The following is a 23,764-nucleotide window of genomic DNA, read 5'->3' on the forward strand; positions in this document are numbered from 1 at the left end:
CAATGTCTAGTTGACAACATTGTTGAAGCAGTCCATCTGCGAGGACACTTTGGAGTGTACAAATGTTTATCAGTATGTCACAAAACTTTTCTATTGGCGTAATCAGCGAAATTCTACAAAAAATATGTGAAAGATTGCACTCGTTGTGCTGAGACTAAGTTCGCTAATCGGATCATTGCTAAGGAAGCATGTCAAATAGAAGCTCAAGCTCCTCATGATAAATTAGGAATAGATTTGGTAGGAAAGCTACCTTGTAGTAATGGGTATTACTATCTTTTGTCGATTATTGACATTTATTCTAGATTTGTTGTCTAATTACCCCTGCGCACAGCACATGTTAAAGAAATTATTTCTGTCCTCAAGCAAAAATACTTCTATTCTTTTCCATACCCTCGGGTAATTATATCGGATAAAGGTTCACAATTTACCTCACAACTCTGGAATTCTTTTTGTCATCAACATAATATAAAGCATCTTCAAACGTCTAGTTATTCCCCAAATGCGAATGGAGTAAGTGAAAGATCTCATAAGGAAATTAATCGAATTCTTCGGTTGGAGTGTAATACTCAACAGACCAATTGGAGTAAGGTCGTCAAAATGGCTCAAGATCTTCTGAATCATTCCATTTGCAGTAGTACTGGGAAAACTCCTGCGGAGTTATTCCTTTCGTATTCTGCTACCGAAGCATTTAAAAGATCGTTTCCGTGGCCTCCTGAACTACAAGAAAAATCAGAAGCCCGGAAGCATATAGTAACTTCTGTATGTAAACCTAAGAAAGAATGTCAGAAAATGAAGCGAACTGGAAGAGAAGTAAAATTAAAAGAAGGAGATTTAATGATGGTTAAAACGCACTATCTTTCTTCAGCTATTAAGAAAGAAACTTCTAAGTATCACAATTGTTTTATTGGACCCTTTTTGGTTTATAAGCTCTTAAAGAATTGTGCAGTTCTGCATAACTTGTCTGGTGAGTCTGTAGGTACTCAAAACTTTCAAAACTTAAAGATATTTGATTGTTCTCCAGATAAGCGGAGGGAATTATTATCTAACTATCCTGATCAAGATTTAGTTTAAATGAATATTGTTTGTCATTATATTTACATTATTTGTTCAGTCTTCATTTCTTTAAGTGTCGAGACAAAAATTTAAAAGAAAAAAAGATTTTTTTCTTTTCCAAGGCTCGCTGAGAACTGTAACATACCTTGTTTGTTACAGACAAATTAATAGCCTCTATGTGAATTTTGGATTATATTACTCATATTAATATCATATTTTTATAATAATGCAATTTAAAGTAATCTTATGTTTATTATTCTTTCGCAAACATTGCGTTGAAATGCAGATTTTGTTGTGTTTGGACGGTACTTCTCTTAGTAAACTGCTCTTGAGTTTGTTTTGTCAACGTACTTCTTCTTCTTCTATTGAGTCGCCCATAGTAGAAGAATGTACAGGCATAGGAGCATTACGGAATGAGGCCAGTCTTTAATGTTGATTTATAGTTCAAATTAAGGTTGTAGTGTTCTTTCTTATTATATATTTTGTTCTTTAGTGTCTGCGTTTTATGCAAATTATCTTTATTTCATTTAATAAAGTTGTGATAAAAATTTCACCAAAATTTCCAACAGCGGGATAGAGGGAGAAGTGAAGCGGTGAAACGACTGTCTTTATATGTACTGTGTAGTCTACCCCAAGTCGAACAAGATTGACGTTGTGTGTTTCTTTCTTTGTTAAAAGGAAATTTAATTTGTGATGGACTGAAAGTGAGTGTGTCGTTTTATTCTACATAATAAGATTCTCCAAGGAATAAAGCTAACGAGAGAACGTTATCCTTCCTAAGTTCGGGATGGAAGGTGGATAATTTTAATATGTAAAGTGGAAGTTGGCTACGCACGTGGTGATTCGCGTGTAAGCTGAACAATGCCGTAAAAATAGTTATTTCTTCTTCTGGTAGCAGCATTCCAGGTAATGTGACTAACTTTAATTCTTTCTACAACGACTGCTTTGCATGGGAACGTCGGAGTGAAGTGAACTTAACCTTGTTTTGTTGGAAATCTTTGATTGTAAAACTAGAACCGCTAAAAGTCAACGGATATATATTTAGTTCAGTTGAATTATTTTGGAACAAGATCATACTAAATGAAACTATTCTTTCTTAGTACGAGCTACCGTGGTTTATCAGAGTTTAAATTAAAAAAATCAGCAGTTGTTTATTAGAGTTGAGATAACGAAATTAAAGCACTGGTGTTCTTTAGAAGTACAAATTAATATTTGTGGGTACTAAAATGTATAGCTTACGAGTGTATCTTACACACGACAAAATGTGCGAGTAAAGAGTTCCTATGGGGGAAACCTCCTCCAAAAAGGGCCCAGCCTGTGCGCGGCCCGAATAGTCTTAGCCAGCCCTCTCATCATGTAAGTCATACGTAGTGTTAAAATCTCTCTCTCTCTCTCTCTGCTGTGAAGTTCATTAAGTAATTGGTTAACCGTATTATAAGTTTACGTAAATATTTTCTATTAAAGCTCCAGTTTAAGTGAAGTTTCGTATATTATATATATTGACAGTATTTACCAGTGCTTCTCACTATTTGTTATAGGTTTAGATGATTACATTGGTAAGGTTGCCACGTTACAGAGGTTGTTTCAAAATAGTGTCTACACATTTCCAGAAGTTTGTTGACATTCCAAGCTACGTTATGTCCAATCGCTATCTGTCAGTTAACTGTCTGTCTATATATATATTTTCTCGTCCATCAATCCAAGGTTTAGCTAGTTAATACATCAATAGCTTGTCCAATCGGCATTTACGAAGTGTACTACATATCATATGGTTCATTGTTTACTAAATTCAGATTATCTATCTACCGTCTACTGTCCATACTATCCGTCCACCTTGTCCGCCCGTAAGGGAATATTATTACTAAACGCCCGAGTCATTAATTGCTGTGTCGGCCCAGGGAATGTTCGGCTGTACATATTACTATTTAAGTTGTTACGGCATATTGAGTTATGTGAAGTATACGAGCAGGAGTTCGTACTTGCTGAAGCTGTGATGGGATGTCAGGTGTACAGTATTTGCCTTCGTATAATATTATGACATTATAATTGGTAGTAAAGTGCGCCCATGGTTGGAGCTACCGAACGGGGATGTCTGTAAAAATTACCTCCGTTCCTTCGTTGTTTGTTGGTTTCGGCACCTGAACTGAACCGGAAGCGGAAACACTTCTTTCAGCTGACGCTCGCGCAGGCGAGAATCACTCTGTTCCTGTTATTATGTCGTACCTATGACGAGTGATGTGAAATTGTTAAATATTATTTAACTTTCTGTGACTGCAATACAGTTGTTGCTCTTATGTGGTGTGACGAAGTGTCAGGTAACGGTCTCTAACACTTACAGTACAATCTACTTCGACTATTGGTATATTGACGGTTCTGTTATGGATGATGAACAATAGAAAGTTGACCATGGTTTGTATTGTAAATAAATTGGATGTGAGATTGACAGACAGAATCTTAAATGTATTCTCTTGAAAGTTTTTTTCTCTTTTCTGTGATGTTATGATACTATAATAAATATACAGGCACCTTATGCTAGTTGTAATAGTGTGGTTGCTACCACAATAGTTAAAGCTGAAATATTGTTAATAAATCATCTCTGGAAATGATTTTTTTCCTTTTTTTAAGTATTTAATATCACTAAGGTAAAATAGTCATATATACATATATAGTTCAGTAAGCTTTATTAAAGGAATTGAATGGAGCTATTACTCTCTCCTCTGATCTGCATCCGCCGGAGGTAAGTTTCTGGTTCTTCAATTTTTTCGTTTTCTTTTTTTTTCCGTTGCGCGTTGGGTCTCTTCTCGGTTCCTATCGAGGTTGCTAGGACTTCGAATCAGGGATGAAGAAGGTGAGTTCAAGGGAGGTGGTCGTTACGTATTGGCAATAATCAGGCCTTCCCTTGAACTAGGCTTTAGATTGTAGTAGTCGTTACAATTTTTGGCGAACCAGCCAAGGATCTTTCTGACGGTAGGAACGTGGATGGAAGGAGAGTGAAAAAAAACAGAGAGGAGAGAAAGAAAATTAGAGTGAGGCAAACTGTTCGGTAACGTGCACTGGTGGGGTTACTGGTGTTGGTTTCTCCCAAGGGAAGTATTGTATTGTATTAATATATTCATATATATAGTGTGATATATTTTGTGATAGTGTTGTTGTGTACTTATTAATATGTCAACGTCTGAGCGAACTTCAGTTGGGGGCAGTGTTGCTAGTCTGATTCTGATAGAGAATACGCGTGCTGTAATCAAAGTTTTAAGTCTGTAATATCAGAAACTGCTGAACGGGAAGATTCAGTAATGTGTTAAAAGTGTACCCGATTGTATCACTTCCGTTGTATCGGGATAAAAGAATCCGATAACATATTTGAATTAGTAAGTCGGGATTCGTACCAATGGATTTCTCAGGGTTGCCAAACCTCAAATGGAAATGTTAAAATCGAAAAATCTTTCGAAAATGGTGGCTTGGTTAAGTCAAACCAAAATGAAGAACAAGATATTCTAAAATTTCTTGTAGTTACTTCGTCCCCTATTGGTGGATCAGAAGGTTCAATGGAAACGCGTTTGTTTGCATTTTTACAAAACATGAATGAAAAACTAGACAACCAACGCGAAGAGTTACAAAAACAATGAGAAACTGGACAACCAACGCGAAGAGTTGCAAAAACAAAATGGAAAGTTTGATAGGCAGCATGATGAAATTTTGATCTTAGCTGAGAAAATTAACGAAGTCAAATTAGAGGTACACAAAGAAATAGTTGAGGAATCGAACAAACTACGCGAACAAATGAATGTGATAACTGGATCTCAGTTAGAACAAGAGGCTTGACTGCAAATTGTCGAGAGTGATCTCTTGAAAGTAAATCAAAAGGTGGAAGAACTGCAAGGTGAATTGCGAAATTTACCTGAATTAGTTGATACTAATAGCAAGGATATAACATCGATTAAAGAAGGCTATAAAACTATTGCTACTATTCTCGAATCGGTTTGTGATGAAGAGAGAAGCTTAACTAAAGAGTCTCTGTCTTGCAACAAAAACTCGAGCTTCGTTATGAGCAGCTTCAGAAAGAAATTCAGGAAGCTAGAGCGAAGTTTCCGGTTTCGAAAGAAATAAATGTTGAGACCGAAGGGGGGGACGATAATGTTGCTCCTAAGAGAGTTTGTTTCACAGATGTCAGAAAAGATAGGAAGTCTGCTGAAAAGAGTAAGTTTGATTATAGTGACCAGCCGACTTCACATTCGGATAGAATGTTATTTAATGGCGCTACTACAGCAGCTAATACTTCTTGGTTTTCTAAACCTATCCCTAGTGTTCTGACGATGAAGTCCCAGTTTAATTTAGATACTTTTTCGAGTACTGGTAGAAATACCGTGCATATCTTTGGGAATAGTAGTTCTCCGGTCTATACTATGTCTAATTGGAATTCGAGTCACTCGACTCCCAAATACTCATCATTCAGTCAACCCAGTTGGGGTAGTTCCATTAGTAATCCGATCAACCCTTTGAGTCAGTGTTCTACACCTTCTTATAATGTGTCTAACTTAAGTACTTTTGACAATGGTTCTATATGGTCTAGGTTTCGTGGTCAGCAATATAATTATGAATCTAAACAGATCTCATTAAAAGATCTTAGTTATTTTCCTACTTTTGTTGGAGAAATTCGTCCTGGTGCATCCAGAGCTTCCTTAGAAATTTCAAACGTTGTATAGATCGATATTCGGTTTCGGATTTCGAAAAGATCAGAGGTTTTCAAAGTTGCTTGCGAGATGGAGCTGAAGTCTGGATTCAGTCTGTCCTACATGAAATCCGTTCTTTTGATGATTGTATCCGGTTATTCAAAAGTCAGTATTGTAATGAGAAAACCGAGCTGATGCAGAAAAGATATCTCCAATCTTTAAAGTATGATAAAAATAAATATTCCTCGTTACTGGAATTTTCTTGTTTCTTGGTTGAAATGTATTATAACATTACCGAAAATCCTAACTTTCAGGAACTTTCAGGTTTAATTTTGGGAAGCTTACCTTCGATGACGTAAGATTATTATCTGTTAATCCAAGTCAAAACTTAGTCGATCTGATGATTCAGATTGGGAACTTGTCTTCGATTACCGGTCCGCGTACCGAGTTTGAACCTCCTTCTCGGAAGAGATCATTTATTAAGCAGGCGAAGGTTATCAAATCTAATCAAAATTTTAATCAGAATAAAACGGTTGATAGCAGTTGTCAGACTGAAAGGAGGAACGCGGAGTATTCTCACAACTTTAATAATTATAATGATAATAATAATTATAATCAGAACTCATTTCGAGGTAATAATCGAAATCGACGATTTAGAGGAAGGGGAAATCGATATCGAAACAATGGAAACCGATACTACAATAACAATAATAGCTATAATAACGATCGAGTAGAAGAAAATGATGGACCTAGACAAATGTCTAGCAGTAATAGTGAAGGTTCCCCGAATTCGAGAGAACAGGTAAACAGTTCGGAAAACCTGACTCGCAGCTGCCAATGAGAAAGGGGCAGCCAAGCTGCGAAAGACAAGACCCCTCTCGAAGTATTTGTACAGTGACCTCGTCAAACTCTTCTAGTACTACGAATCCGTTTCTAGAATTCCATGTTAATTTTGTAGTTGAAGACGATTATGTCTGTTCTTCTTCTGAGTACTATTTTTCCCCTTCACCCATGATAAAAGGAAACATTGCTGGCATAGATCTGCGGTGTACGGTGGATAGCGGCGCTGAGCTGAATTTGATGGATTGGGAAGTATGGAAACGTCTAAAATTAACTTTCCCAGCCGCCAAGCTACATCCGTATACTAGACTCACTTTAGGAACCTTTGCAGGAAAAGAAAAATTCCAAGTACAGGGATTACAAACTTTCAATTTAAATTTTCAAGGTCACCTTTTTGAAACTCCTATATTTGTGATGAAATATTTACGAACTGATATCATCTTAGGATGTCCGTTCCTGGATAAATTTAATGGTATTATTAATCGAGGTAAAAATGAAGTTTGCCTCCAAACTTCGTCTGGAACTCAGATTTCCTTACAGACCATAAGGCCTGAAGTCTTATTTGTTGGAATTTCTTCGAATCGTGTGGAAGTCTCTTCACCCACATGGCCAATTCGAGCTATCGAACAGACGGATAAGAACACTTCTCTAGTGACTTCAAACATTGAGGAACCTCAACAGATGGTGAAGCAGTCTACGAATTTTCCGATGAATCCTGTCGAACATTACTCGTCGGTGGATCCAGAGCCTAATGTCTCTGAGGTAGAGATTCAGGATTATGTTAAGTCGAGAATCGACTTAGATGAACATTCAAAACAACGTCTAGCCAGTATTCTTTTGAAGTAGCGGTATTTATTTTCGGAGTATCCTAGACGGGTGCGTGCACCGCTTTATAAAATTCAATTAATAGATGAAAAACCGATAGTAGGACCGTACTATGCTGTTTTCCAAGCACTTCAACCTGCTTTTGAGAAGGAACTTCAAACTTGGATCAAGCTTGGGTTAGCTAGGGAACAAGCTTCTCCGTATCGTAATCGGATACATTGCGTACGCAAAGCGTCAGGAGGAGTACGTCCAGTTTTAGACCTCCGAGATTTAAATCAGAAAGTTTTGGCACCGAAAATTCAGGTGGAACCTATAGGCGAAATTTTGAACCGGGTAACTAAGGCGAAATATTTCAGTTCTTTTGACTGTTCCTCTGGATACTATGGAATTGGGTTAGATCCCACATCATATCCATGCACTAGTTTTGTATATGCAGGTCATCACTATGTGATGTGTGTATTACCGATGGGTATCAAGAGTGCACCTTCAATTTTTCAGAATATTGTGTACTCTTTCTTTGATCAGACTACTAAATCTTTTGCCACTGTCTACTTTGACGACATTTTAATTTTCGAGTTTTTCTCTAGAAGACCACTTTGAACATTTAGAAAAACCTTTGAAATCTTTGCTCGTGCAAATTTTTCTTTAAATTTTCGAAAGTGTCAGTTTATCCAACCTGAAATACATTTCCTAGGACACATCATCAGTGGAAATAATATAAAGATTGATCCTCGACATAATGAGCCCATTCGTTGTTTCCCGATTCCGAAAACCAAACGGCAATTAAGAGCATTTTTGGATTTAGTAAATTGGAGAAGAAAATTCATAGCTAATTTCTCTGCTTTAATATCTCCTCTATACGATTTGTTGAAAAAGGATAGGAAGTTTGTGTTCACTCCTGATTTATTAGAGTTATTTTACAAACTAGGAGAACTGGTGAGTCAACCACCGGCTCTTAGCCAGCCTGACTTTTCACTTCCATTCCATATTTTCTCAGATGCCAGTGGAGAAAATTTAGGACAATTTCTTGCGCAATATCTTGAGGGTGAATCGTCCCCAGTCATTATTGCTTATGCTAGTAGTATGTAGGGTAAAACCGCATGAGCTATCCTTGTCCATTTTCCAACTCGAGGTATTAGCTATTCTCTTTCTTTGCGACCATTTCTCGCAATATATTCTAGAGCGTCCGACGGTTGTACACTGCGATAACGCAGCAGCTACGCATGCGTTTACCATGAAAAGTTTAGATCCTAGGACTACTCGTATTCTTCTAAAACTTCAAAGATACGATCTACAATTTCAACATGTGTCATCAGAAGACAATTTCATTGCTGATATACTTAGCAGATATCCTCCGGAACTTCCTGGATACTTCCTGGAACTCCGGATCTCTCAGTTAATTTGTTGTCTAATCTTGATTTTACCTTTCTTAATCGTGAGGAATTTCTTCAAGGTCAATCCGAAGATCCATTTTGTCAGAAAGTTTGGGAATCTTTCGCTAATACATCTGAAGTCTCTGACTTCATAGAACATAAAGGTCTTCTATATCGTAAGAATGTTCGTACAAATCAATGGGTTCTCATTGTGCCACAATGTCTAGTTGACAACATTGTTGAAGCAGTCCATCTGCGAGGACACTTTGGAGTGTACAAATGTTTATCAGTATGTCACAAAACTTTTCTATTGGCGTAATCAGCGAAATTCTACAAAAAATATGTGAAAGATTGCACTCGTTGTGCTGAGACTAAGTTCGCTAATCGGATCATTGCTAAGGAAGCATGTCAAATAGAAGCTCAAGCTCCTCATGATAAATTAGGAATAGATTTGGTAGGAAAGCTACCTTGTAGTAATGGGTATTACTATCTTTTGTCGATTATTGACATTTATTCTAGATTTGTTGTCTAATTACCCCTGCGCACAGCACATGTTAAAGAAATTATTTCTGTCCTCAAGCAAAAATACTTCTATTCTTTTCCATACCCTCGGGTAATTATATCGGATAAAGGTTCACAATTTACCTCACAACTCTGGAATTCTTTTTGTCATCAACATAATATAAAGCATCTTCAAACGTCTAGTTATTCCCCAAATGCGAATGGAGTAAGTGAAAGATCTCATAAGGAAATTAATCGAATTCTTCGGTTGGAGTGTAATACTCAACAGACCAATTGGAGTAAGGTCGTCAAAATGGCTCAAGATCTTCTGAATCATTCCATTTGCAGTAGTACTGGGAAAACTCCTGCGGAGTTATTCCTTTCGTATTCTGCTACCGAAGCATTTAAAAGATCGTTTCCGTGGCCTCCTGAACTACAAGAAAAATCAGAAGCCCGGAAGCATATAGTAACTTCTGTATGTAAACCTAAGAAAGAATGTCAGAAAATGAAGCGAACTGGAAGAGAAGTAAAATTAAAAGAAGGAGATTTAATGATGGTTAAAACGCACTATCTTTCTTCAGCTATTAAGAAAGAAACTTCTAAGTATCACAATTGTTTTATTGGACCCTTTTTGGTTTATAAGCTCTTAAAGAATTGTGCAGTTCTGCATAACTTGTCTGGTGAGTCTGTAGGTACTCAAAACTTTCAAAACTTAAAGATATTTGATTGTTCTCCAGATAAGCGGAGGGAATTATTATCTAACTATCCTGATCAAGATTTAGTTTAAATGAATATTGTTTGTCATTATATTTACATTATTTGTTCAGTCTTCATTTCTTTAAGTGTCGAGACAAAAATTTAAAAGAAAAAAAGATTTTTTTCTTTTCCAAGGCTCGCTGAGAACTGTAACATACCTTGTTTGTTACAGACAAATTAATAGCCTCTATGTGAATTTTGGATTATATTACTCATATTAATATCATATTTTTATAATAATGCAATTTAAAGTAATCTTATGTTTATTATTCTTTCGCAAACATTGCGTTGAAATGCAGATTTTGTTGTGTTTGGACGGTACTTCTCTTAGTAAACTGCTCTTGAGTTTGTTTTGTCAACGTACTTCTTCTTCTTCTATTGAGTCGCCCATAGTAGAAGAATGTACAGGCATAGGAGCATTACGGAATGAGGCCAGTCTTTAATGTTGATTTATAGTTCAAATTAAGGTTGTAGTGTTCTTTCTTATTATATATTTTGTTCTTTAGTGTCTGCGTTTTATGCAAATTATCTTTATTTCATTTAATAAAGTTGTGATAAAAATTTCACCAAAATTTCCAACAGCGGGATAGAGGGAGAAGTGAAGCGGTGAAACGACTGTCTTTATATGTACTGTGTAGTCTACCCCAAGTCGAACAAGATTGACGTTGTGTGTTTCTTTCTTTGTTAAAAGGAAATTTAATTTGTGATGGACTGAAAGTGAGTGTGTCGTTTTATTCTACATAATAAGATTCTCCAAGGAATAAAGCTAACGAGAGAACGTTATCCTTCCTAAGTTCGGGATGGAAGGTGGATAATTTTAATATGTAAAGTGGAAGTTGGCTACGCACGTGGTGATTCGCGTGTAAGCTGAACAATGCCGTAAAAATAGTTATTTCTTCTTCTGGTAGCAGCATTCCAGGTAATGTGACTAACTTTAATTCTTTCTACAACGACTGCTTTGCATGGGAACGTCGGAGTGAAGTGAACTTAACCTTGTTTTGTTGGAAATCTTTGATTGTAAAACTAGAACCGCTAAAAGTCAACGGATATATATTTAGTTCAGTTGAATTATTTTGGAACAAGATCATACTAAATGAAACTATTCTTTCTTAGTACGAGCTACCGTGGTTTATCAGAGTTTAAATTAAAAAAATCAGCAGTTGTTTATTAGAGTTGAGATAACTAAATTAAAGCACTGGTGTTCTTTAGAAGTACAAATTAATATTTGTGGGTACTAAAATGTATAGCTTACGAGTGTATCTTACACACGACAAAATGTGCGAGTAAAGAGTTCCTATGGGGGAAACCTCCTCCAAAAAGGGCCCAGCCTGTGCGCGGCCCGAATAGTCTTAGCCAGCCCTCTCATCATGTAAGTCATACGTAGTGTTAAAATCTCTCTCTCTCTCTCTCTGCTGTGAAGTTCATTAAGTAATTGGTTAACCGTATTATAAGTTTACGTAAATATTTTCTATTAAAGCTCCAGTTTAAGTGAAGTTTCGTATATTATATATATTGACAGTATTTACCAGTGCTTCTCACTATTTGTTATAGGTTTAGATGATTACATTGGTAAGGTTGCCACGTTACAGAGGTTGTTTCAAAATAGTGTCTACACATTTCCAGAAGTTTGTTGACATTCCAAGCTACGTTATGTCCAATCGCTATCTGTCAGTTAACTGTCTGTCTATATATATATTTTCTCGTCCATCAATCCAAGGTTTAGCTAGTTAATACATCAATAGCTTGTCCAATCGGCATTTACGAAGTGTACTACATATCATATGGTTCATTGTTTACTAAATTCAGATTATCTATCTACCGTCTACTGTCCATACTATCCGTCCACCTTGTCCGCCCGTAAGGGAATATTATTACTAAACGTCCGAGTCATTAATTGCTGTGTCAGCCCAGGGAATGTTCGGCTGTACATATTACTATTTAAGTTGTCAGGTGTACAGTATTTGCCTTCGTATATTATGACATTATAATTGGTAGTAAAGTGCGCCCATGGTTGGAGCTGCCAAATGGGGATGTCTGTAAAAATTACCTCCGTTCCTTCGTTGTTTGTTGGTTTCGGCACCTGAACTGAACCGGAAGCGGAAACACTTCTTTCAGCTGACGCTCGCGCAGGCGAGAATCACTCTGTTCCTGTTATTATGTCGTACCTATGACGAGTGATGTGAAATTGTTAAATATTATTTAACTTTCTGTTAATTAAAATAAGAAAGTACGTATTAGTTGTTTTTAAATCTTATATCTAACTAGCTGAAATACCCGGTATGACATGGAAATAATACTGTTTATACACAACATTTGAGAGTAAAAAACTGCGTAGAATAAGCAGTGGCGTATGTTGTTTCGTTTCGAGGGGGCTTTTGTAACTTTATTCATGGAAATGTAAAAATTCTGCAAAGTTTAGTTCATATACTTTAAATTAGTAAATAAAATTTCGGGGGAAGTCTTAAGCCCGGAAACTCCGCTTAAATACACCACTGAGAATAAGTAACTACAAGTAGGGATGCACGCGAGACGAGACGGGACGAGAAACGAAAAAGTCTCGTCTCGTCTCGCAGCCTCAAATGTTGGTCTCGTCTCGTCTCGCGTCTCGCATAAAATTTTGAGTTTCATCTCGCGTCTCGCGCGAGACTTTCTCGCATGGTCTCACAGTCTCGCATATATACTGGGTCAAAATTTTGCAATGTGTTATTCTATGGCTGTTAATGAATGATGATGTGATATTCTGTCCGAAGGCAGGTATCTGACCTAAAAGTCCCTTGGCAAGGTGAATCCATGGTGGTTTGCCATTGCTTTCCATGGGGTGAATGTTAATAACATCCTAAGGAGATGGAACCTAGAGTTCAACATGGTATCCGAACTTGTCCCCTCCGCTCCAAATTAAAAGAAAAGTTGTGCTGCAATTTGATTGCTGGACCATTAATTTTCGTCAAATTAATAGCATAATTTACAGCAAAACCAGCATAAATTGTTGCTGGATCCAACATTGTTTTCCAGCTTAGAGGTCTCCAGCAATATTTGGCTCTTCTAAAATATCGTGGCCACTATCAACATTTACACGTTTTGGTCGTTTCCTTGAAGGGTGATTTTCCATTATAAAGATGTTTATATACCACCAAAAGCGCTTGTAGACAACAAAATAACTCCTCACAACACAATACGACCAGTGGCGAAGGGTGATAGTTTCAAGAGGGTAGGCCCAATGTTCTACTACTATTACTGATAATAATAATAATAATAATAATAATAATAATAATAATAATAATAATAATAATAATAATAATAATAATAATAATAATAATAATTTATAATAGTAATAATAATAAAATGAAACAGATTAGACATAAATATTTTACTACAGAAATACAAGAAGACGATTCACACAAATTTAATGCAATTGTAGCTCATCGACAGCACTTATTCGATCCGGATCTCAATTTTCATAATGAAATTGACGCATCTGACTCATAGATGATCTTAATTTGCCATAATGCAATTTAATTGTTTTAATTGGCCTGATCGGGTGGGAAGATGGGCTTATCACATTATCTGCGCTTCACAAGAAACATATGTTGTTTAGTCTACATGTACTGAAACAAACTCTGCTTGTAAAATTTTGTCTTTAATTATATTGTTCAAAACACATGACAAGCATTCAATCAAGATATTTTGTGTGTCACTTAATTCACCTTTAAAAACAGAATCAGACTTAAATATTTTTATACACCACTCATTATTTCAACAACTACAAATATACAAGTATATATTTATACCAATGCATGCATAACTCTCTTGCCCTCTGTTTGTTCTATTTTCAACACAGGCGTTAATCTTCGTTTCTTAATAACACATTAATTTTCAAAAGACCACTGACATAGAAGATTCTTTAATAGGAATTATATTACGTATATTCATATTCTCCACTTACTTACATTTTCTCTCATTCACTTTTGCAAATGTAAGAAAAAAATCACTCACAATATTTCCTGATTTCGTACAGGTTTGCACCAACCAGGGGAATAAAGGGACATTAGTTTGCGTTAATAGGCATAGCGCCTTTAGAATTTCTTGTTCCAGTTTTTGCGTTGCGTTAGAATACGCAAAATTAAGCGAAGTTGGAACGGAATGGAGCCCACGTTATCTTGCTCTTTATTTGTTTGATATATCGAATCGAAGTCGAAGGTCTCGAGAGAAACTAGTAGGTAGAAACGAAAGTCGATAAGCGCTGAGGCCGGTCTCTTTCGCAGGTTATACGCTGGTGAAGAAAACGTCATTTCCAACACGTTCTCTCGCGGGGTTTTCTGAGTAGCTTGGCGGTAATTCTACAATCGCCTGAGACACTGCTCGGTGAGCCTCCCAGCAGTGGTGCCAACCACGATTTCTTTATCGAACTTTTTTTCTACTTAGAAAATATCATGCATTCTGTGCAAAGAAAATAAATTAATTATATATTATAATTTCTGAAAGTAAATGGGTAAGCCGGGCCTCAGGGCCTCTTACCACCCTTCGCCACTGAATACGACCCAATTCTTTCGGTTCGTTCGCGCTTGTAGCAATGTTGCATTATCGCACTTTATCAACTTTCGCTTTCAACTTATATTGGGTGTTGGAAAATAAGTGTTACAACTTTTGGGAGGTGACTCCTGCCACTAAGACAAGAAAAAAAGTTCTCTTGAACTTCCGGTTATCGGACATAGTTTCGGATCTACAAGGTACCGAAAGCGTGGGAAAATGACTTTCGGACGCCAATAGTTCGGAAACTATCCAACGTAAAGAGGGCGGGTAAAAAATTCACTGAAGAAGTCATACCTGCTGTATTGAATTATGCATGTTTCACAATCTTACCGCGTACGCGCAAGGGATTCCCAAAGGAACGTAGGGAGTCCCGGATAATCTGCCAAATGAAAATCGGTCTAAATGGATATGAATTGATAGGGTTTCTACCAGGTAACAATAATTAGTTTGTATTAAGTCGATATCTGGAACAAATACAAAATTTCGGACACCTTTATGCTCGTTGTGTGTGGTTGCATAATCGCCAGGTACGGATGCTGGCCAACAGTGACGTTCTGCCCACCCAACACAAGTACATACTGATCATGTGTAAAGAATGTTCCTCGAGGTACATTGGAATGTACATGATAGGTACGTGAATAGAGCAATCATGTGAAATACACATGTAAGGAATAAGGTTATTTCCGCCCAAAAGTACGTGCATGACACATACCGAGGAATGTATCTATTATGTGTATATCACGTACCGTGTATGTACTTGACACATTTACTTGGCATTGGCATGTGCCAGGAATGTACTAGGCATGTCAGTAATGTTCCTTAGGGCAGTGCTATGCAACTGAGGGTGCGAGTACTTAAATACTAAACCCTTAACGCTTCATTTTTACGTTCGAATTTAGAAGCTTGTACTTTTAAAAAAAGCCAAGCAACTAACTCTGAAAATATATGCCCTCCTCCGGCATCTGTGTGGCAATTTAACTATCTATTAAAATACTACAGTAACATTTACGAGCGACCGAGCTCTAACCTATAATCTTAGCATTCAAACCTTTGATTTACGGTTATTTGTGATTTCACGTTTATAACAAAGACAAATATTTTTAAAAGAGTGTAGTTTAAATAAATTACTGAAATAAATATTTTTCACAAAGTTTATCCTTTTAAATTATTGTTCAAAGGCCTTTGCCTTTAGTAAGCCTTCTCCGAAATACATGCAAATGAATTGTGCTGCCATCTTTGGAGCTCTTTTAAAATACACATATATGTTTCTCGACAATGAGATCTCAGAAACTACAGGCTCTAGAAAGATGACGTTTTCACTGATCGATTGCAAATTTCATGTAGATTGTCCAGTTCTAATTGAATATTTAAAAAACATGGGCACTATTTCTTTAGTACATTTTTACGGGTACATTGGAAGTGTTGAACTTTCAAAAACATAAAATAAAACATCACATCCTAATCATTACACATTCCAACACCACACTGTTGTATATAGCGGTTGTATATGTCTCCGGCATTTGTTTCATAGCCAAATAATAATGGAAAAGGAAGGATAACCATTTCCTGAAGGATGTCTATATTATCAGGCTGAATTTCTTTAAGGAGTTAGTTTATACTTAAACTTACGTCTTCCCGAAAATTTTATTTAACGTCTAGTTTTAACGTACAGGTTTTGAACTAATTCTCTGCTGTGTAACGTCACAATATAACCATCAATGCTAATTTTATGAGGACAATTCTGCCAGTGGGGTTTAGAATGTTACAACCTAGAGAACGCATCAAACGTCAGAAAATTGCAAAATGACACACACAATATATTACAATGTGGCTAAACTCAGAAAGTGGCTATAGAAGTGAAAAGCATATGGCTAAAAAGCCACTATTGGCTCTTTGGAAATTATGTGACTAACGACGTTCTCAAAATGGCCAGATCTCGTCACAAAGTGGCTAAATTGGCAACCCTAGTCGCAATACGAAGCAACTTACGCACAACCATGCCATGGTACATGGGGTATGTGCCATTCACATTCCTCACATTCCAGTGAAGCATGTAAAAGTACCTTTCAAGTGTCAGAAATTCCTCGAAAGGCACGTACCTAGCGACACGTGCTATGCATATGAAATGTACATTTTTCAAGTACCAGGTACGTAAACGGTACATATGGAACTTAAATGGCACGTTCCTAGAATGTACCTGGTTGGGTGGGTGAGTATTAAGTGTAGCGAATTTGTACTCAAATGCTCTAGAAAGACATCTGGAGTGTCGGTAGAGCACAACAGATGAAGCAGGGTGATTCACATGTGTGGAAACACGTAACGAAAAATGCCCAGAGAAAATGCACTCATACTCAGTAAATATAAGGAAATATAAGGATTAGAGTCAAGAACATGAAAGCCATTGCCAATTTACCAATAATATTCCCTAAAACCGATGCAATATGAGGATACCAATAAGGATGCAACAACTGAGGCCAAGTTTAAATTGTGCAAAGGGACTCACAAAGACACTGGATAAACTAAATGAAGGTCAATAGTGGGATTGCATGATCGATATTTAAATGTGGCCAATGTGTGTGTTGATTAGGCATGGGCGCGAGACCAAACGAGACGAGAACTGAAACAAGTCTCGTCTCGTCTCGCAAAATCAAAAGCTGTTCTCGTCTCGCGTCTCGTCTCGTCTCGCAGACCTAAGTTCTCGTCTCGCGTCTCGCAAAATTTTGGAAGTCTCGTCTCGCAGTCTCGCGCGAGACTTCTCGCGTTGGTCTCGCGGTCTCGCAAATCAATACTGGAATAATGTAGTCTTCATTCGACCCTTTTAAAATAATGTATACTCAAAGTTTACACAGTTTTGTTTCATAGTTGCATTGTTACACAATGTTTATCCACTCATTCCGATTCACAATGCTTGATTTTACACCCCACATTCTCGGTATTAAAAAATGCCAGTTTTCTGTAGTCTCTGTCTATGTAAAGTATGAATGAAATCGGCATGTTACATTTGAGTAATTTTACTTGCAAGATAAAAGCTTTCAAATAACTTGGTAAGAACGGTAACTAAAATAGCCGTATTTATAGTAAACATGCACCGTTAGTAATATATATTTCACAACTTAAATGCACTTTCATCTCAATACAAACCGTATTTCGCAAACTGAGGAATGGAATGAAATTCACGCAACGAACCAAGCTCATCTGAAATAATATTTCAAACTGTTTGCAATCTGAAACACTAGTTTTTTCCTCAAAATCAAACAAAACCATAAAAAAGTAGTGGAGTACCGACAGCATTTTTCTCCCCCTCCTTTTCTGACGAATAAAAGCTAAGCAGATATCAGTTCTGGTTTTGGTGAGAGGATCCGTCTTGCAGCCATAAATCCATTTATCCTAAATTTATGTTTACGGAAAGAAACAACTGCTTTATTTTGACTAAAAAATTTTCCTTTTTAAACAAGCCAATAGGTCCTTTTTCTGCCTTCATAAAACAAGTTACCGTAAGAAAACAATTTGGTGGGCAGGGGGAACAAATCTCTTCTAAACCCAGAGGCTTTACATCACATTGGAACTAAACACGTGTCTTTTTCCCTCATATATATATATATATATATATATATATATATATATATATATATATATATATATATATATATATATATATATATATATAATGCATCGAAAATAGGAAGAAGAAAGTCAGAGTGTCAGAGACAAACAGAAACAGAGAGAGAGAGAGAGAAGATATGGTATCCTCTGACCGACGCCTGGAATTTCTGCACTGAAGGAAAAATCAAAGCGAGCCGTATATTTTTGAACTAGGATATTTTTACCGAGGGTGCAATAACAGAAGACAGAAACCGCAGCCGCGAATATGCAATGTTACCTAAGTTCATTGTTTCCGTCTACAAAATTTTCCAAAAAGACAGCTTCCAAATATGTCCTCAATAAAAAGTTTTAAAAAGATGTATTGTACTGGTGTTTGCTATCCTGCTTTTATGATTTGTCAAGATGTTGTCTCATCATCAGGAGGAGGGTGGATACAAAGGACAAAACGTGTCGTTTTTCCCCCTATTTGCCCCCCCCCTCCTCAAGAACTTTATAACCAAAGATCTTGGATCACGACCCCAAAGAGAAAATAAAGAAAACAGTGTAGATAATGGAAGAATCTATTTTATTGCATTTTGGGAAAGTAGTGACAAAGAAAAACTAACGCAATCTTTATTTCTTGAATCTTTTGTCATGAGGAAATCTCCTAAAGTAACTAGATTTTGATTAACCTTGTTAACTTAAACCTGTCATGAAATCAGTAATTGTGACAACCTGACCAAACCATTTCAAGAAACCAGAACAGCTAACTAAGCAACGATCCGTGTTGCCGAAAAGTCACAACACTTACCCCGTTAACTAGATACTTTGAAACTACCAAAACAACAGTAAAACATAAAAAAACCAATACAAATTTCATAATACAAAGGGAAATTGTATTTTTTTTATTTCCACTAGTCGACATAATTTATAGTAAATGTTCAAATAAATGCTAGCCCAAAAGTTTAGAAATAAACTATTAGTTACTGACTTGCAGTGACGACGCCAGCTGTAAGTTCCTAGGGGGGCAAAGGAGGGGCAGATACATTTTCGGGGGGGCGGCTATTTTCCACACCAAAAATGACATTTATTATGTTTGACTTACTTTGCATTGTGTATTTCGTTGTTGTTTTTATATTAGGCCTATATGATAAACTTATTTCAAGTAAAATTTGTAACTAACAAATAAGTAACGTCTGCATATGAAATATGTTTCAATGCAACTTTTGAAACGTAAATTGAATTACTTTCGCGTTTGCTACAAGTAACAAATTCGTCTAGTACTATATGCTTATATATATATATATATATATATATATATATATATATATATATATATATATATATATATATATATATATATATATATATATATATATATTTACGAGGGGCTGCTGAAAATCTCGTAATCCAACCCAGAAGGAAAAAAATGAAATCTTTGAATTTTACGTCCCACGGTTATGCCGGTTAGGCTAAAGGAGACGGTGATGATGAGTAATGAATGAAATGGTGGAATGAAGAAAGTGAGAGGAAACGGGAGAACCCCGAGAAAATCCACGCACACGGTGTTTGTCCACCACAAAGTTCACTTGGCGGGGGCTGGGATCGAACCCGGGACCCCAAGCACCAGAGGTGAACACTCTACCACTGAGCCACCGCGGCCCTACCCAACCCAGAAGGAGTGTACGTACTAGGTAGAAAGATGAAACTGTAGTTTTGAAAAACATGTTTTCAACAAATTTTCATATTAATAATGAAAACAAATTTTCATATTAATAATGAAATGCTTATTCCTTTCTCAGGCCTCTGAAGTGATTATGTGTGTTCGAATTTCACGAACATCCAGATCACAACTGTTATAACATTTTTGTTCCACCAAGGATAGTCATCAAAGTAAATTAATGAGAAAATCAGTGAAACACTACGGGACTCTCCTCCATTATTTACAGTGGTGAAGAAGTGATAGCTTAGTTCAAACGTGGCGGTTTCTCAACAAGTTATGCTTTACATTCAGGATTACTTTACATCCAGTGACTGTTCCCGAAATCATGGATGCAATTTGAGACATTATTCTTGAAAATTGCAGCATTGCAGCCAGTGGTAGATATAACCTGGGGCCGGGGTTCCTACGCCACCCCAGTTTTTGACTGACAAAAAGAATTTAAGCTATTATTTATACACTTTTTAAAGTGTATAATAAACTCACGATATACTTATTATAGTCTGAGGTCTGGCTGCAACCCCCTTCCCCAGTTTTTACCGTCTCAGTAAAACTTGTGTCAGAGATTGTGGGCATTTCTGTGGAACGCGTCGGTAGTATAATTCAGAATGGTTTGGGTATGCGCAAGTTCTTGACACAATGGGTTCCCAAAAAATCTGTCAGGAGAATAAAAGAGTGACGGCATTAAGAGAAGTCTTAGTGCATATCAATTACTAACTAATGATCAACACTCTGACAATACGTTTTATTGGGAGCTAAATAAATAATCGATTTAATTCCATACATTTATTATTATTATTTGCAGGAAGGGAAAATACAGTTTTTTTTCTTCAAAAAATTAAGCCCTGGTAGTCGCAAATTAAGCTGTTATAAGCCCATCCTCCGAATATTGAAAACCGAGAATAATGTTTCAGGAAATAGAAGTATAAAACCTTTAAATAAAACAAAATATGAAACTGAAAACTTCAAAACTGGATAAATACAAACAAGTTATGTAATTGGTTTTACCTTTCTTTTGTTTCTAATCGAAGTTGATCCAATGAGAAGAAAACAAGTCGACCAAATGTACTATTGTTCGCTAGGCACACTAATTAAAATTCATAAGAAAGAACTGTAACTAAAATTTACCGGAAAAGGCGCTAAATTAGAAAACAGAAATATGCGTGCATACCCAGACGCTCAAAGAAGAAAGCTTGAGGACTAATCTGCCACATAGTAAATGCATGGAAAGTAGACTACAATTTGACAATGAGATTGGTTATGATACTGATATAAAATACTATATGTAGAATGTTTCATGATTGTAGGAATCTGGGGGGGGGGCAGTCTAAATGGCAATCAGGGGGGCAGGAGTAGCCACCAGGGAACGCTCGCCCCCCTTGCCCCCCCTCTGGCGTCGTCACTGCTGACTTGCCTTCGTCTGTGATTGTCTCTACGATTTCAGGTGATGATGTTGTGTGGAAGAAATGTTTCGATGAGAACCATGCACTTCTAAGGTATCAATTTTGTAGAACATTAACATCTTTGGGGAGTTCATAATTATGACAGCATTGTTCCTTACTGCAAAGTACAGCACGAACGCACAATATTGATTTAGCTTTTCTGGACCCATTCTGTTCGACGGTTGGGGACGAGCAAGTTCAAACAAATTTTCTTTAAATTTGGCTTCACTCGAAATAAAAATATTTTATATCCACTCGAGAACTCGGTTCAAAAAATCTCCAATTCGACTCGATATTTGCTCAAGTTTCGAGTGTCGGGTCCAAACGAGTTTAATTCTATAGTATTAGTAGTTTTTATATTAACTAGTGATGCTCACGAGATGCTACAAGAGGAAAAATTAGTCTATCTTGAGATGTCGTTAATGTATTATCTCGAAACAAATGTGAACTGTTTCTTGAATATCACCAGTCCTGGTCACGAGGCGAGACAGATTTGTTTATGTCTCGCCCAGTCTCTATCTCTCGCCTCAAAAACAAGATTAAACAAAACAAAATACGGAAATTTAGCTGTTTGTTTAGGCAAATAGTAAACATTTTCACTTTCGGTATGACCAGGCCTGAATTCAATTTATTTTTAGTGTTTATTTAGCGTGCTAATGGTACAGGAGGAGTTATATAAAGAATAAACACGCGAAATCAGTGGACAATTTACTGAAGATATTTTCAGCGAAACAATTGTTGTTGTTCTCCTTCTTTTGCGAAAGCTTCATCCTCAACCATATGTGTCTACACGTTCAGCCGAATTTTTATCGAATTCATCGTCTGAACCGTCTGAATTCTTGTCAGCTTGTCAGAATTTCTCTCGAAACTGTTTTCGTATTGAAAACATGGATGATAAGTTCCGAAGGCTTTTGGCAACAACAGATCCTTTCATTTCTTCTTTGGGCAAATCATTTTATAAGAAAATGAAGAATTTGTCATCTGAAGCTGTAAACCTTTTAATTATTTCCAACACGGAAGCTGACAAAAATTTAGACGATTCAAACGAAGGTGATGAAGGGAATAACTTCCATGGAGATTCGGCTGTACATGTAGACAATACCTATAGAGTTATTCCATGTGGAAACGACAAATTATGCCAAAATGTGCGGTCGCATTCGAGATTTGAGTGTTTGTCTGAACACTTATCAATATGTGATAGGAAGGAAAATGGAATGGTTTGTAATGCACGCCATTCATGTTGAAGATAAGGCCATAGTTGAATCTTAAGTTATGTTCATTTTCTTGGAGCTCTATCGAAAATGAATAAATAAATAAATAAATTCAAAATTGCACTATAGATATGTGGACAGTCCTTTTTTTTTTTTTTTTTACCACATAGTAGTGACGCAAATACACATTTTGGGTTACGAAACATTTAGATCTTTTTAGTCTAAGTCGATGAATTAAACCAAAATTATATTTTCGGAAGAAATATTGAAAAATTTGTTGTGTCAAAGGGAATGTAATTTTGAGAGAATAATAAGTATCATCTGTACTTTCTATAGAATAAAAAATCATCTTTTGTGTTTCTAATTCCTATTAGTGCTAGTGGTATAAAGTATATAGTGCATAGAGAACGGATGCTGAGCTATGCCCCCTCTAACTTCTGATCGGAAATGACTAAAACGCTCAAATTTGTGTTTCTGAGCCTCACTAAAGTATCTGTTTTCATGTTGTCACTTTATATTGTTGTTGTTGCTCCAAAATTCAAAAAAGAAGAAGAAGAAAGAAAGAAAGAAAGAGAGAGAGAAAGAAAGAAAGAAAGAAAAGAAAACAATACATATCAATCTCCAAAACAGATGTGACCATTACAGGGTTTTGAAGCTCCAACGCTACATCAAGATTGTTGTGTTGTCTGCATTCCAGGGTCTGAAACCGCTACAAACAAAATCAAATTTTGCAAGCAATTACAAACAATCGTGAACTGAGTCTACTGAAAGGAGTGAAAACAGAAAAACACGACCCTTGTTTGTGATTGCATTCCTTTTTACACCCGGACTTTGTTTACAAGAATGTTTTTGTGTAATTTTACAGCTGCTAAGGAGCGTGAAGCAGCAAGGAAGTGCAGCCACGTAAACACATGCCGGATCAGAAGTAAGTCGAAATACAAATCGAAATTTTCACCACTTGTGGAGGAAGCATATTTCTTGCTGGAATTAAAATATTGTTAGTATTCCACTGTGCCTTTTTGTTCCACACGGTTTAGAACTTTATATATATTTCTGGTTATTATCATTCACATAATCGACCGTCTTGCTCGATTTTTCGCTTTCAGGTGGAATGACTCTATATGGTTGAGGACTAAGCTTTCGAAAAATAAGGGGGAGAAGAACAATTGTTTAACTGAAATAAAATGACCTCATTAAGTTATATTTTAATTAATAAATGACTGGTAGATTGACTCTGTCCTAGCTATTGAAGTAGGCAAAG

Source organism: Thermobia domestica, chromosome 16 (genome assembly GCF_964235325.1).
Source record: "Thermobia domestica chromosome 16, izTheDome1.hap1.1, whole genome shotgun sequence".
Taxonomy (NCBI): Eukaryota; Metazoa; Arthropoda; class Insecta; order Zygentoma; family Lepismatidae; genus Thermobia; species Thermobia domestica.